At 39.2% G+C, this 17756-nt stretch overlaps 1 protein-coding gene across 5 annotated transcripts in view; it reads right to left on the bottom strand.

Annotated features, from left to right (window-relative positions):
- The window catches only part of MAP3K13 (mitogen-activated protein kinase kinase kinase 13), a 162064-nt gene that overhangs the window by 113802 nt on the left and 30506 nt on the right, over positions 1-17756 (bottom strand). The window contains exon 2 of one of the 5 annotated variants that reach the window (XM_045776633.2): positions 3146-3329. The exons of the other annotated variants lie outside the window; for them this stretch is intronic. The gene's annotated coding sequence lies outside the window, so the exon portion shown is untranslated. The remainder of the gene's footprint in view (positions 1-3145; positions 3330-17756) is intronic. 5 annotated transcript variants of the gene reach the window in all.

The following is a 17756-nucleotide window of genomic DNA, read 5'->3' as shown; positions in this document are numbered from 1 at the left end:
AATAAGGATGTTACCTAATGTAAAGTGCAGATTTTATTCCAGACCCTTAATTTGTACTTCCAAAAAATTTTTGTTGATATCATTTACATACACGAAATGCATAGCTCTCAAGTGTTCAATCTAATGAATGCTGACAATTCTATACATCCATGTAACTGCCAACCAAACCAAGATTTAGAACATTTCTAGGACCCTAGAAAGTTCCCTAATGACCCTTCCCAGTAAATAAAATATCCTCTTCCCCTTCCCCCACCAAAAGTTTTTTTTTTTAAGAGTTTATTTATTTATTTGACAGAGAGAGAGATAGCCGGTGAGAGAGGGAACACAAGCAGGGAGAATAGGAGAGGAATGAGCAGGCTTCCAGCAGAGGAGCCTGATGTGGGGCTCGATCCCAGAACTCCGGGATCACGCTCTGAGCCGAAGGCAGACGCTTAATGACTGAGCCACCCAGGTGCCCCATCCCCCACCAAGAGTTTTGACAAAAAAAATTTTTTCAGGGTCACAGAACAACCATAATTCTTCCCATTGATATTAAAAATGCTTTGTATGATTTCAGCTTGCATGATCATTTCTATGGCCCCACATTGCAAAGTTAGGATGATCTGTATTTTAAATATTTCCTTTTACTTCTTTTTTGGCATTGTAGCTGTATCTTTGTATGTGTACGTGTGCCTGTACCTGTATGTGTTAATGGATACTCTAAAGAAGTCAACAAACTACAGTACATGGGCCAAATCCAGCAGGCCTGTTTTTGTAAGTAACACTTTATTAGAATACATCTCTGTTAATTGATTTATGTACTGTCTATGTGCCTGCTTTTATGCTACAAGGGCAGAGTTAGTTGCCACAGAGACCATATGGCCCACAAAGCCTAAAATACTTATTATCTGGCCCGTTACAGAAAAAAATTCCCAACCACGCTCTAAAGCATTGGTTCTTAAATTTTAGCATGTATCAGAATTACGGATTATTGTGCCATACCCCCAGAGTTTGTAACTCAGTTGGGTCTATGGTAGAGCCAAGAGAATTTCATCTCTAGCAAGTTCCTAGGTGATGGTGATACTGATGGTCTGCAGATCACACTTTGTGAACCATGGTCTTAAAGACTACATATTATAATGTTAACACGCTACAGTCTACCTCATATTACGCTACTTCATTCCCACCCTTTGTACTCTTGTTGCTATACATTTTACTTCTTTATATGCTCTTAACCCTACTGTACATTATTATTTTTGCTTTGAACAGGCCATAGCCTTTTTTTCTAAATTAACACAAAGTAAAATTGATTTTTATGGTGTACAGTTTACAAGTTTTAACTTATGTATGGACTCTTATAACTGCTACCACAATAACTGCCTCTGTTAAAGGATCTAGTAGAAAAGAAGAGCATCAAAGTATTTAAAAAAGAATCAAAAGGAAATGCTAGAAATAAGAAATAAATACCAAAATTGAAAAATTTATTTCATGGACGTAAGGGTCATGCTGTTGAGTGAAGGTAACTTCTGTACTAGGTTATAAAATTTTCATGTTCTCTGTCTTTTTCTTTATTCAATGAACCAGCACTATTAACATCTACCTATAGGTCGGTGATTTCCAATTTGCTGTTTATTGCTACTAATGTGCATCTTGCTTTCTCAAAGCAGCCATATAAGCCATTTTGTTTTTCATGTCTCTTCCAATGGACATTATTATCTAATCATTTTCAGGATAATAAATTATATAGGCAGCCTTTTTCAATTTTTTTAAAGATCTTATTTTTAAGTAATTTCTACACCCAACACAGGGCTCAAACTCACAACCCTAAGATCAAGAGTCAAACACTCCATGACTGAGCCATCCAGGTGTCCCTCAGTTTTTAATTGGTAATTTTTATGGTCTTCCTTTGATGAATTTGCTAGTATATGATCCCCTCATTCTAAGGAACTTCAGTGAGAAAAGCTTGTATTTTCCTAGACACTTGGCAGCCATTGTCCTCCCCACCCCCATCATCTTATTAAATTCTGAAAGCTGTGAGGACAATGGAAAGACAGCCTAGAGGTGGGGTTCAGTAGCTCTGAAACCTTCCATTCTGATCATAATAAAGGATCAGGCTGCTAGAAAAGAGATCAAGTTTCTTTCAGCTCCCGGGTCCAGGTTAATAAGCAGTAAAGTTAAATAAGCATCTGTCCAACTGACCCCCACAGCCCCAGGTGCCTTCTGTGGTACTTCTCATCCTTCTGTTTATTCTGTCTTAATATAGAGTAAAAAATGGTTTTCCATTTCTAATGTAAAATTCTTTTTATTGTCATCCACGCTGTTATCCTGCCTCTACCTATTTGCCTAGGTATCTCTCTTGCCTGTTTTCCTTTGGTGAGGTGTGTCATAAAGTACTGAGGGCTGTGTTTACTTTGTGTTGCATTTACTGAGAAGCACAAAACAGGTTGTTCCATACTTTCCGGGTGTTCCATAATTGTCTCTGATGTCTATAAAACATCCTGTGCAAATTGTTTCTGCTAAGTTTGTAGTGCAAATTACATTTTGAAATGAATTTTACCAGGATCCATCACACCATTTTGCTATGGAAACACTGGCATATATCACACAATATGACATTCAAGACTTATTCCTTAAATTCCAGAATAATGCTCAAAGGAATCTATTTTATTATCTGGTTATCATTCCATTTGTTGTCCTATGAGGAAGGCAAACTGACATATTATTATCTCATTTTCCAGATGAGGAAGTGGAGACATGGACAAAGATGATTAAATGAGACAGTACATGAAAAAGTGTCTGTGACAGCACCTGGTATGTATGTAGGTGTATGTGTATGTATACATATAGAGACACACAAATATATACATATTTGCAATTGGGGGAAGAGCATATTTTTTTTCTCTTTAAAAGAATATATTTACTTATCATCAAAAAGCAAATTAGTGGCAGATCTAAAACTAAAGCTACTTAACTTCTAGTCTAGTCTTTCTAAACTCTACTCAGATGACACAGATGACATTTCTATATCTGGTTGTTATTAGCTTTCCACATTCAGGACAAATATCTATTACAGTAATTCGTTAAAAAAAAAACACAATCCAGAGATATTATAGGGACACTTCCTTAAACTTTCTGTTCCTTATACATTTCTACTGGCATTACATACCATTTTGACTTCTTCTTGAGATCTCTTTCCCTGAACATGGAGAGCCTTGGGCCAAATTGTGGTTTAGGTGCAGTTTGGCTTTGTTTTCCTTCTACCTTCTCTTCTGGTTCTTCTCCTACTTCTCATGTGAGAACCCGTATTCCATGAAAACCAGTTCATGGACAGCAACAGCAAGTAGGGGAATCTGATTAGGACAGTGAAGTATGAGTCAGAGACTGGAAATGCCACAGAAAAATGACCTCCAAGCAATTAAGAACTGGGAGGAGTTGAGTAATCCGAGTGAGGGTAAACACGTTGGAGTTTTACAGATGGTGAAGAAGCAGGGCAGAGCAGACCAAACAAGTACGTGGAACCAGCAGAGAGAAAATGCAAAATGCTTTGCACCTTCAATCACTCTTCATTCCTTTTACTACGGTAAATTCCAATCCAATGCGACACTGACCTAGAATCCTACCAGTAGTAGTAATTCCAACAGTTGGCTGGCTGACCAGTCCATTTGGAGTAAAGTGTGGTCACAGTTCTTTTGGCAGAGGGTTTTCTTTATTTGGGTTGTTGAAATAGATGCAATTACATTAATTCATACTAAAGAGGGGGAAACTGATTATTAATTTATTACAGCCCTCAAAAATAGTATGCTTTGGGGCGCCTGGGTGGCTCAGTCGTTGAGCGTCTGCCTTCGGCTCAGGGCGTGATCCCAGCGTTCTGGGATCGAGCCCCACATCAGGCTCCTCCGCTGGGAGCCTGCTTCTTCCTCTCCCACTCCCCCTGCTTGTGTTCTCTCTCTCACTGGCTGTCTCTATCTCTGTCAAATGAATAAATAAAATCTTTTTAAAAAAATAGTATGTTTTGGGAAGAGAACCAAAGCAACAACTTCTCCAAGTGTATTTTTTGGCATACTGACTCCTGCAGTTTAGTTGAATGCTCCAAATGAAAAAAAAGGATTCTGTGGTCAAAAACTTAGGGAAATGCTGCATGACCCTCTTACTAGAAACACTAACATATTAAAGGTCCTGAGAAGTCTTACAGTAAATACATAAACTCATTTAATTTTATTTAGTTTACTTTTATGGTTATTGCTTTTAGCGTCCTTTCAAGAAATCTTTGCATACCCAAGATTACAAAGATATTTTCCATTTTTTTTCTACCAATGTCTATTTAATTTTTGTGTATGGAGAGATAAAGATATGATGGTTCTTTTCTTTCTTTCCCATAAGAAAATCCATTTGATCCAGCAACATGTTTAAAAAGACTCTTTTTCTGGGGCCGTCTGGGTGGCTCAGTTGGTTGAGTGTCCGACTCCTGATTTTAGCTCAGGTCATGATCTCAGGGTCGTGAGATGGAGCCCCGTGACTGGCTCCATGCTTATCGGGGAGTTTGCTTGAGATTCTCTCTCACCATCTCCCTCTGCCCCTCACCCCATTCTTCCTCTCTCTTTCAAATAAATAAATAATCTTAAAAAAAAAGACTCCTTTCCCACTGAATTGACTTGCTACTTTGATCAAAAATCAATTGACCTTATGTGTGTGGGTCTATTTCTGGATGTGCTATTCTGCTCCACTGATACATTCATCTATTCTTAGGGCAATAGTTCATTGTTGGTAATAGTTACTAGCTTTACAGTTCAGTTTTGAAATCACATACGAGAAATCATCCCACTTGTTGTTCCTTTTCGACATTGTTTTAGCTATGCAATGTTCATTGCATTACCAGATACATTTTAGAGTCAGCTTGACAATTTCTTCAAAAACAGCTGCTGGAATTTTGATAGGAACTGCACTGGATCTATACATTTACTTGGGGAGAATTGGCATCTTAACAATTTTGAGTTTTGTAATCCATGATCATGTTTTGTTTTAAGATTTTTTTTTTAAGAATTCCTTTTTTAAAATTTTATTTTATTTATTTGACAGAGAGAGACACAGCGAGAGAGGGAACACAAGCAGGGGGAGTGGGAGAGGGAGAAGCCAGCTTCCCACTGAGCAGGGAGCCCAATGCAGGGCTTGATCCCAGGACCCTGGGATCATGACCTGAGCCAAAGGCAGACGCTTAACGACTGAGCCACCCAGGCGCCGCAAGATTGACTGATTGATTGATTGATTGATTGATTTTACAGTGGGCTCCATGCCCAATGTGAGGCTTGAACTCAGGTCACTGAGATTTACAGTCACATGCTCTACCAACTGAGCCAGCCCATTGTCCCCATAGAATTTATATTGAGCTTTTAAATTCAGTCTTCTCTAATTTTTCTTAGTAATTTCTGTATTATTCCACATAGAGGTCCTTGTGCTCTTTTTAAAGATTTATTGCTATGTATTTGATATTTTCAGTAGTGATATTTTCATCTATTTTCTAATTGTCTTAGGTGTTCTAATTATTTCTAATGCAATTTTTTATATTGACTGTAACCTATGACCTTGCAAAATTTATTAATTAGTTCAAATAGTTTTTTAGAGATTCTATAGGGTTTCTGTGTACACAATCACCATATTTGAATAATGACAGCTTTGCTTCCCTTCTGAACTTTGGCCTTTTATTTCTTTTTCTTGCCTTATCATACTGGTTCTATATTAACCACTTAGTATACATTATCTCATTTAATCTTTATAAGAACTCATTGTTATTACTATTTACAGGTAAAAAAACTGAAACTCAGAAATGTTCAGTAATTGCCCAATCAAGATTACACAACTATTAACCCCAGGCACTCTTATCCAACCCTGTACCAATGACTAGTAGCTTATAAATTTGGAAAACAGAGGCACAAAAGCAAAAAAATGTTATCAAATTAATAGGAAAAAAAATCCAATCGAGAGCAAAGGATATAAACAATTCACAGAAAAAAGGGCAGGTTTCTTCTAAATATGAGAACATGTTCAACCCCACTCATAAAGAGAGAAATACACATTAAAACTATGCTAAAATGATCCAACTGCTATAGAAAATAGTATAGTAGTTCCTAAAAAACTGAAAAATAGAATTACCATGTGATCCAACAACCTCACTTCTGGGTATACGTCCAAAAGAATTGAAAGCAGGACCTCAAAATGTTATCGGCACACCCATAGTCATCGCAGCATTATTCACAACAGCCAAGAGGTAGAAACAATCCAAACGTCCATCAATGGATGAGTGGATAAACAAAGTTTGGTATATAATGGAATATTATTCAACCTTAAAAGCAGAGAAAATCCTGTCATTTGCTACAACACAGGTGACACTTGAGGACTTTAAGTGAAACAAGCCAGTCACAAAGAGACAAAAACTGTGTGGTTCCACTTACATGAGGTATATAAAGCAGTCAAACTCACAGAAACAGAAAAGAGAATGGTGGTTGCCAGGGTTTGGAGGGAGGAGGAAATGGGGAGTTGTTATTTCGTGGGTATAGAGTTTCAGATTGGAAGGTGAACAAGTTCTGGAGATCTGTTTCACAGCAATGTTAATATACTTCATACTGCTGAACTGAACACTTAAAAATGGCTGAGATGGTGAATTTTATGTTTTTCATCACAATTTAAAATTTAAAACTTATTTTTAAAACTTTAACACAAATTTTATTATGAATTCTAAAAAAAAAAAATGCTGAAACCACTTTTCAACCTATCAGAATGGCAAAAATCCAAAAGTCTGATAACTCTCAGTTGGCAAGGATATGGGAAACAGTACTTTTATTCATTGCTGGGGAAGTACAAATTGGTACAATCCCTGTGGAAGGCAACTAAGCAATATTTATGGTACATATTATACTCTCTGAATTTAATCATAGAGATATACTGTATGCATGTATAAAATGATATATACACAGGTTATGACCTTCAGCATTGTTTGCAATAGGAAAATACTGGAAACAACCAAAATGCCCATCATTAGGTTACTGGTTAAATAAATTACAGTATGTCCGTACAATGGAATACTATGCAGCTATTTAAAAATGATGGGGCACCTGGGTGGCACAGTGGTTAAGCATCTGCCTTCGGCTCAGGGCATGATCCCGGCGTTGTGGGATCGAGCCCCACATCAGGCTCCTAAGCTGGGAGCCTGCTTCTTCCTCTCCCACTCCCCCTGCTTGTGTTCCCTCTCTCGCTGGCTGTCTCTATCTCTATCGAATAAATAAATAAAATCTTAAAAAAAAAATGAGGACACTTTCCAAATACTGATATGAAAAGAGATTCAACATATATTACAAATTAAAAAATGAAGAACAGTATGTATAACAGTATTAGTAAAAAGAGAAAAGTCAGAATCTGTGTATACTTTTATATTTCCTTGCATATACATCAAGAAACTCTGGAAGGACACATGGAAAAATAATAACAGTAGTCTGGGGCTTTGAATGGGAACTGAATGGATTGGGGATGGCTGGGGTAGGAAGATATTTCAATGTACACTCTTCTATGGGGCACCTGGGTGGCACATTTGGTTAAGCATCCAACTCTTGGTTTTGGCTCAGATTATGATCTCAGGGGTCATCAGATCGAGTCCCACATCAGGCTCTGCGTTCAGTGTGGAGTCTGCTTTAAGCCTATCTCTCCCTCTGCTCCTGCTCTTCTGTGTGTGTGCTTGCTCACGCTCTCTGTCTCTCTCCTTCTTTCTCTAAAATAAATAAATAAACCTCTTTTAAAAAGTACACTTTTCTATATATTTTGGTTTTGGAATCATGTGACTATATCACCTACTCAAAAAATAAAAAATTCCCATTCTTAAAAATAAATTTTAATGGCACCAACTGACATTAATATATTAATAAAATGAATATTTACCAAGTGTCTACTATATGTCAAGTAGGTGCTATTTTGGACACTGGCAATATCGCACTGAACAAGACAAAGTTCTTGCCCCCTCATAGAACTTATATTCTAGTGATAAAGAATATATATGTTGATTTTATCAAAAACATACATACACATGCAAATAATTCTGAATATAAATAATATATATATTCTACTATATATATCATGTTTGTCTGTCTGTGTGTATAGATATAAATACATATTTTTAAATAACTTATTTATTTACTTGAGAGAGAGAGCACAAGCAGGGGGAGTGGCAGAGGGAGAGGGAGAAGCAGGCTCCCCACCGAACAGGGAGACCAATGTGGGGCTCAATCCCAGGACCCTGGGATCATGACCTGAGGTGAAGGTAGACGCTTAACTGACTTAACCACCCAGGCACCCCTAAATATATATATATATCTTTTAAGAAAATGAATTAGGGGTGCCTGGGTGGCACAGCGGTTAAGCGTCTGCCTTCGGCTCAGGGCGTGATCCCGGCGTTATGGGATCGAGCCCCACATCAGGCTCCTCTGCTATGAGCCTGCTTCTTCCTCTCCCAGTCCCCCTGCTTGTGTTTCCTCTCTCGCTGGCTGTCTCTATCTCTGTCGAATAAATAAATAAATAATCTTTAAAAAAAAAAAAAAAGAAAATGAATTAAATCATGCCAGGTAGGTATTGTTAAAAGTCGGTCAAGGTAAAGGAAGAGTGATGTGGTGGTAGTGGGGTAGTGAGGCCTCTGAAGAGGAGGTATTTGAGTAGAGATCTGAATGAAGAAAAGGAAGAAACGATACAGGGGAAGAGCTTTCCAGGCAGCAAAGACCCTGAGGCACAAGAAAGTTTGATGTATTCCAGAAGCAATAGAAACACTTATGTAGCTGGGGCAATCTGTGTGAGGAGAACAATGGTAGACCATGATGTGAAACAGATGGTCAGAAGGCAGATCATGTGGGCTCTGCAGGGCAGGAGCAAGGATTTGGATGTTAGAGACAGCTATTGAAGGTTTTGAAAAATATCTGAAAGGGGCGCAGAAGGCTGGGAAGATGATGGACTAGGAGGACCCTAAGCTCAGCTTGTCCCACAGATACAACTAGATAACACTCACATCAGTATAAATAACCCAGAAAATGACCCAAAGACTGGCAGAATAAACTCCACAACTAAAGGTAAAGAAGAGGCCACATCAAAGAGGGTAAGAAGGGCGGAGATGCCATGGGAAGCTAAAGGGACCTGCATGACTGTCCGTCAGAGGGAGGGACCTGCAAACTCTGAGAAGGGAGAGAAATAGATTATGACACTGGGGAGCCTGCCTGGGGAAGATGAATCCTCATATTTGGCTTTGAAAACTAGAGGGGCCGAATTTTGTGAGTACTTACAACCAGCAGGACTTAAAGCCCCGAATTTTAAAAATCTCGGTTCTGGGAGAGCCTGGAAAGTGATAGGAATCTGAGCCCCTGCCCTTAGAGAGACAGCACAACAAACAGCCCAGGGAGATACAACATAGAAGCAGCAGTTTGAAAAATGCCCCAGGCGTTTTTTTTATAGTAAAATGGGAGCATTATTTACTCATCTTAGAGCCTGTCCTGGAGAGTTAGGGATTGCAGGGGGACCCCTACCAGAACAGAAGAGCTGGCAAGTGCCATTTCCCTCACCTGCCACCCCAACCTCCAGCATAAATACACTGCCACCTGCAGGAACCAGCACAACACTGACACTTGCTACCTAACTTGCTGACACCAAGAACTGTCTGCCCCTTCAGTCAAGCTTGCCTCTGTCCGGGACTGCAGGTCCCCTCCCCAAGAAGACCTGAGCAAACGCTTGCAAACACCATGTCTTCTGACCCACGCACTTTCCGGGGCCTCAGTCCTGGCAGCAGTAGCAGCGGGTACCCCTCTTGCAGAGGCCCGCACACATCTTATCAAAACCGCATGCCCCACACCTGAGTGTATTACACATCAGCCCAGCCAGCCCGGTGCTCGCAGCAGAGGCACGTCCCTTCTTTCCTGTGTTCAAACCTTGTGGGCACTGCGGCCCCGCCCCGGAGCATGTTGTGGATCTGCCCCCGCCGACGGGCTTTTGGCTAGAGGCCACTCAAACCAGGGCCACAGGTCTGGCAGTGGGCAAGCAGCCCTGACAGCGGCCAGCATCACTCCAAAGAGACTCTTGCCGTGGGGAAACGGAAAGATAACCACACAAATGAGTCAGACTGTGGCCCCACAAGTGGATAGCTGGTCTGACTACAGGCCCCCTCCACCAATGAAAGCTCCTCAGGGGACAATACAGGGAAAGTGCCCTGCAGTTTGGTGTTACTGCATCCCTGGCAAATGCCTGATCTGACTAAACTCAAGCCCAAGGTGGCCCCAGCTGGCTCACTAACAACATAGGGTTCAAACCCTGCCCACAACAGTCAAAGAGAACATTGAAGATGACTGGACCAAAGGAAAAAGTGGCTCAGCCACAATAGCAGGGAGCATGCAACACACATAGGAGACACCCCTGAAGCATCAGGTTCTGGTGAACAGGGGACATTGCACTGCAGGGCATACACGACCTCTTCTTCATAAAGCCACTATTTTCAAGAGCAAGAGACATAGCTGACTTTCCTAAAACACAGAAACAGGGGCGCCTGGGTGGCACAGCGGTTAAGCGTCTGCCTTCGGCTCAGGGCGTGATCCCGGCATTATGGGATCGAGCCCCACATCAGGCTCCTCCGCTATGAGCCTGCTTCTTCCTCTCCCACTCCCCCTGCTTGTGTTCCTTCTCTCACTGGCTGTCTCTATCTCTGTCGAATAAATAAATAAAATCTTTTAAAATAAATAAATAAATAAAACACAGAAACAGACAAAGAGAGTTAGACAAAAATGAGAAGACAGAGGAATATGTCCCAAATGAAAGAACAGGGCAAAATCACAGCAAGAGAACTAAATGAAACAGAATAAGTAATATGCCAGGTAAAGAATTTAAAGTAATGGTCATAAAGATACTCACTGGACTTGAGAAAAAACATGGAGGACATCAGTGAGACCATTAACAAAGAGATAAAAAAGAACCAATCAGAAATGAAGAATACAACATACGAAATTAAAAATACACTAGGCGGAATAAATAGCAGACTAGAGGAAGCAGAACAATGAATCAGTGATCTGCAGGAAAGAGTAATGGAAAAGCTGAACAGATGAGAGAAAAAATAATGCAAAATGAGAATAGATTTAGGGAACTCAGCAACTCCATTAAGCATAGTAACATTTCTATTATAGGGATCCTGGAAGAAGAAAAGAGAGAAAAGGAGGCAGAAAACTTATTTGAAGAAATAATAGCTGAAAACTAGACAAATCTAGGGAAGGAAACAAATTCAGATCCCAAAGCCACAGAGATCCCCCAACAAAATCAACCCAAAGAGGTTCACACCAAGACACATAGTAATTAAAGTGGCAAAAAGTAGTGATAAAGAGCAAATTTTAAAAGAAGCAAGAGAAAAGAAGACAGTTACAGGAAAGGGGAAAACTTGTAAGTCTATTAGCAGAAACTCTTCAGGCCAGAAGAGAATGGCATGATATATTCAATGTGCTGAAAAGAAAATAGAGTATTCTATACAGCAAGACTATCATTCAGACTAGAAGGAGAAATAGAGTTTCTCAGACAAATGAAAGTTAAAAGAACTCATGACACTAAACCAGCCCTACAAGAAATGTTAAAGGGGACTCTTTGAGTGGAAAAGAAAGACCAAAAGTAAGAGCAAGAAGAGTAGGAAGAACAAAAGCAGTAAAAAAATAACTATATCTGTAAAAATCAGTCAAGGGACTTACAAAAAAAGATGTAAAGTAGGACACTAGATACCTAAAATGTGGGAGGGAGAGGAGCAAAGAATGGGTTCAAATTTAAGCGTCCACCAACTTAATGTGGACTGTTATATGAAGAAGATGTTATATACAAACGTAATGATAACCACAAATCAGTAACAGATATGCAAAGAATAAAGAGCAGGAAAGCCAAGTATATCACTAAAGAAAGCCAACTTACCATGAGTGAAGAGAGCAAGAGAAGGAACGGAGAAGTACAACAACAACCATAAAAAAGTGACAAAATCAAAATGAATATATACCTGTAAATAATTACTTTCAATATAAATGGACTAAATGCGCTAATCAAAAGACATAGGGTGACAGAATGGATTAAAAAACAAGACCCATCTATAGGATGCCTACAAGAGACTCATTTCAGACTTACAGACACATGCAAATTGAAAGTAAGGGGATGGAGAAACATTTATCATGCAAATGGATGTGAAGAGAAAGGCAGGGTAGCAATACTTAAAGCAAACAAAATAGACTAAAAAAGGACTGTAACAAGAGACAAAGAAAGACATAATACATTCATAAAGGGGACAATCAAACAAGAAGATATAACAATTGTAAATATTTATGTACCCAATATGGGAGCACCCAAATACATAAAACAGTTAATAACAAACATAAAAGAACTAATCAATAGCAATACAATAATAGTAGGGGACTCTGACACCCCACTTACATCAATGGACAGATCATCCAAACAGAAATCAACAAGAAAACAGGCTTTGAATGACACACTGGACCAGATGGATTTAACAGATATATTTAGAATATTCTATCCCCAAACAGAATACACATTCTTTTCAAGTGCACATGGAACATTCTCTAGAATAGATCACATATTAGGCCACAAAACAAGTCTCAACAAATTCAAAAATATCGCAGTCATACCATGCATTTTTCTTTTCTTTTTTTTTTTTAAAGATTTTATTTATTTATTCGACAGAGATAGAGACAGCCAGCGAGAGAGGGAACACAGGCAGGGGGAGTGGGAGAGGAAGAAGCAGGCCCATAGCAGAGGAGCCTGATGTGGGGCTCGATCCCATAACGCTGGGATCACGCCCTGAGCCGAAGGCAGATGCCTAACCGCTCTGCCACCCAGGCGCCCCATACCATGCATTTTTCTTTTTTTTCTTTTTTTCTTTTTTTCTTTTTTCTTTTTTTTTAAAGATTTTTTTATTTATTTATTCGACAGAGATAGAGACAGTCAGCGAGAGAGGGAACACAAGCAGGGGGAGTGGGAGAGGAAGAAGCAGGCTCATAGCGGAAGAGCCTGATGTGGGGCTCGATCCTGTAACGCCAGGATCACGCCCTGAGCCGAAGGCAGATGCTTAACCGCTGTGCCACCCAGGCGCCCCTAACCATGCATTTTTCTAACCATTATGCTATAAAACCAGAAATCGACCACAAGAAAAAAATCTGGAAAGACCACAAATACATGGAGATTAAATAACATGCTACTAAACAATGAATGGGTCAACCAAGAAATCAAAGAAGAAATAAAAAATTACATGAAGACAAATGAAAACAAAAACACAACAGTCCAAAATCTTTGGGATGCAACAAAAGTGGTTTTAAAAGGGTAGTTTATAGAAATAAAGGCCTACCTCAAGAAGCAAGAAAAATCTCAAACAACTGAAACTTACATCTAAAGGACTTAGAAAAAGAACAATGAACAAAATCAGCAGAAGGAAGGAAATAATAAAGATTAGACCAGAAATAAATGAGAATCTAAAAGACAAAGATCAATAAAACAAGGAGCTGTTTCTTTGAAAAGATCAATAAAATTGATAAACCTCTAGCCAGACTCAGAGAGAAGACTCAAACAAAATCAGAAATGAAAGAGGAGAAATAACAACAGACAACACAGAAATACAAACAATTCTAAGAGAATATTATAAAAAATTTTATGACAATAAAATGGACAACCTAGAAGAAGCAGATGAATTCCTAGAAATGTATAATCAACCAAAACTGAAGCAGATTTCTAGAAATAGAAAATTTGAAGAGACTGATTATCAGCAACCCCAAAACACCCAACAAACAAAAGTCCAGGACCAGATGGCTACACAGTTGAATTCCACCAAACACTTAAAGAAGAGCTAATACCTATTCTCAAACTCTTCCAAAAAATAGAGGAGAAAGAAAGCTTCCAAATTCATTCTATGAAGCCAGCATTACCCTGATACAAAACTAGATAATAAAGATACCACCAAAAAAGAGGACAGGCCCATATCTGTGATGAACATAGATGCGAAAATCATCAACAAAATATAAGCAACCTGAATCCAACAATACCTTAAAAAAATCATTCACCATTATCAAGTGGGATCTTTTCCCTGGGATGCAAGGACAGTTTAATATTCACAAATCAATCAACATGATACATCACATCAACAAGAGAAAGGATAAAAACCATATGATCATTTGAATAGATGCAGAAGAAGCATTTGACAAACTACAACATCCATTCATGATAAAAACCTTCAGTGAAGTAGGTTTAGAGAGAACATACACAAAAATAAACTCAAACTGGATCAAAGACCTAAATGTGAGACCTGAAACCATAAAAATCCTAGAAGAGACCCCAGGCAGTAATTTCTCCAACATTGGCCATAATAACATCTTTCTAGAAATGTCTCCTGAGGCAAGGGAAACAAAAGTAAAAATAAACTATTGGGACTACATCAAAATAAAAATCTTCTCTACAGCAAAGGAAACAAGCAATAAAATTAAAAGACAACATACTGAATGGGAAAAGATAAGCAATAAAACTAAAAGACAACATACTGAATGGGAAAAGATATTTGCAAGTGACATATCCAATAAAGGATTAGTATCCAAAACGTATGAAAAACTTATACAACCCAACACCAAAAAAACAAATAATTCAATTAAAAAATGGGCAGGAGACATGAACAGATATTTCTCCAAAGAAGATATACAGACGGCCACAGACACATGAAAACACACCGAACATCATTTATTATTGGAGAAATGCAAATCAAAACCACAATGAGCTATCACCTCACACTTGTTAGAATGGCTAAAATGAAGAACTCAAGAAACAACAAGTGTTGGTGAGGATGTAGAGAAAAAGGAACCCTTATGCACTGTGGGTGAGAATGCAAAGTGGTACAGCTACCATGTAAGACAGATGTTCCTCAAAAAATTAAAAATAGAACTACCATATGATCCAATATTGCACTACTGGGTATTTACCCAAAGAATATAAAAACACTAATTTAAAGGGATAGACACACCCCTATGTTTTTATCTATCTATCTATATATCTGGATTATTATTCAGCAATAAAAAAGAATGAAATCTTACCATTTACAACAACGTGGATGGATCTAGAGAGTACGATACTAAGTGAAATAAGCCAGTCAGAGAAAGAGAAATACCATGATTTCACTCATATGTGGAATTAAAGAATCAAAACAGGGGCGCCTGAGTGGCACAGCGGTTAAGCATCTGCCTTTGGCTCAGGGCGTGATCCCGGCGTTCTGGGATCGAGCCCCACATCAGGCTCCTCCGCTATGAGCCTGCTTCTTCCTCTCCCACTCCCCCTGCTTGTGTTCCCTCTCTCGCTGGCTGTCTCTATCTCTGTCGAATAAATAAATAAAATCTTTAAAAAAAAAAAAAAGAATCAAAACAAACGAACAAAGAAAAAGTAGACAAACTAAAAAACAGACTCTTAACTATAGCGAACAAATGGATTGTTACCAGAGAGGAGTTGGGTGGGGGATGAGTGAAATTGGTGAAAGGACATAAGAGTATACTTATGATGAGCACTGAGTAGGGTATGGAATTGTTGAATCACTATATTGTACACCTGAAACTAATAAAACACTATGTTAACTACACTGGAATAAAAAAAAGAAAAGAAAAGAAAAAAGAAAAGAAAAGGAGCAGCCTTTCCCATCCAGCTCCCATGATGGGAGGGGGCATGACTCAGCAGACACCCCGGGGGGGGGGGGTGCTGTGAGGAGAGCACCACCTGTGGCTCAGGGTTTGTTTGAGGTCCCGAGTCCCTTCCATCTGGAAGCAGTGAACCGGGGTTTCATCTGTGGCCTTGTGTCCCTTCCTAGCACCCAAGGGGCTTTCACCCAGACATCAGGCTTGGATAGAATCCTAACTATAAAATGTAACAATTAAAAGTAGAAAAACATACCATAAGAGACTCCTAACCACTGGAAACAAACTGAGGGTTGCTGCTCAAACTGGGGGTGGGGGGTGGGGATAGGGTAACTGGGTGATGGGCATTAAGGAGGGCACATGATGTAATGAGCACTGGGTGTTATATACAACTGATGACTCAATGAACTCTACCTCTGAAACTAATAATACACTATATGTAATTAATTGAATTTAAATAAAAAATAAATTTAAAAAAATAGGAAAACAAATTTAAAAATATCCAAAGGGTCTTAAGAGTCAGCCAGTACACACCTACATGGCCTACCAGGTTTTAAAAGAGTGAAATATTTCAAATCACATTAAGAAATAGCTGCTTCCTGGGGTGCCTGGGTGGCACAGTGGTTAAGCGTCTGCCTTCGGCTCAGGGTGTGATCCTGGCATTATGGGATCGAGCCCCACATCAGGCTCCTCTGCTATGAGCCTGCTTCTTCCTCTCCCGCTCCCCCTGCTTGTGTTCCCTCTCTCGCTGGCTGTCTCTCTCTCTCTGTCAAATAAATAGATAAAATCTTTAAAAAAAAAGAAATAGCTGCTTCCCTGGTAATAGTGTCACCTGCCATGCTGGCTCCTTTCCTAGGATCCTTCTCCCCCAACTCTTGCCCCATAAACCAACAACCATAAGTAACCTGGCCCAGGAGAGGGGGTTGAATGGGAGGAGATAATCAGCTCAGGAACCTCGAGTCATTGAGATTCAGCAAGCTGAAGAGTGAGTAAAGGTTTTACTTCATTACTGTCCTAGAACCCACTTAGGAAAGGGTATCTTGGGCTTCTACCCCACCACAGGTCAGTTGCGGCCCAATACCATCATCTGGGCTCCCACTCAGTCCTGCAGGAATGTGAGGCAGGCTAGAGAAACAGATTGTCCCTGAGATTGGAGGTGAAGGTAGAGGAAAGGGGAAACCCAGCGTACTTCTGTGCAAACAATCTGTGTCCTCGGCACTCCTTGATCGGTTTGAAAGACTACGGGCTAGCAGCTAGCATTTATAACTTGTATATATTAATGACATCAAATTTCACTTCTAGATTCAAAGTCACAAAATTGTCCTGTACCAGGAGCTGGGTTTTTTTTTTTTTTTCCAAATACATGTGGCAAAAGAGAAATAGAAAATATCAACTTCTCCAACACCAAATACAAACTGAACATTTTCACAGTGGCATTCAATAAAGTTACATTGGGTAACAATGTGGGTAGTTCCTGGAAATTTTATCTCAACACAGAACGGCAATGGCTGAAATACAACAATTCCAATTTCATATCGAAAATGTATTTTACACGCTATTGTACGGGGAAAATTAGTACACATGTCAAAAAGTCTTAAAAACAGATTTCTCCAAAGTTGCACGAACTTCCTAAAGCTGCTTGCTATTTCCATCTATTTCACAAAATTCCTCCTTCTTTGAAAACACTTTATGCTGTCTTAAATCTAGGCTCAACGGCTTATTAAACTGTATTTGGTTCTACTTTATTCTCATTCATTTTATTTCTTTTTACCACAAAACCTCCAGTTTAACTGTCTGACAGTATTACATATTTGCTAACATAAACTTGTAACATGAACCTAAACTAAAGGAAAAGACGCTGGAAAGAGCATGGGGGAGAAATCTAAGCACTACCTAGAAATAATCCCTGGACACCAGATACCTATTTGCTCACTTTTATTTTCCAACCGTAAACATCTTCACTTAACCAGAGACAAGACATTAAAATCCATCTTATGCAAGCAGGACCTGTTTTAGCAGAAGAGTTGCTGAAAATTCCATGGTTTCCCTTTCTATTTTTTAAAATAAAACTAC

Source organism: Ursus americanus, chromosome 4 (assembly GCF_024610735.1).
Source record: "Ursus americanus isolate L20-20 chromosome 4, mUrsAme1.1.p, whole genome shotgun sequence".
NCBI lineage: Eukaryota > Metazoa > Chordata > Mammalia > Carnivora > Ursidae > Ursus > Ursus americanus.
This window is presented reverse-complemented; position numbering and strand designations above follow the sequence as displayed.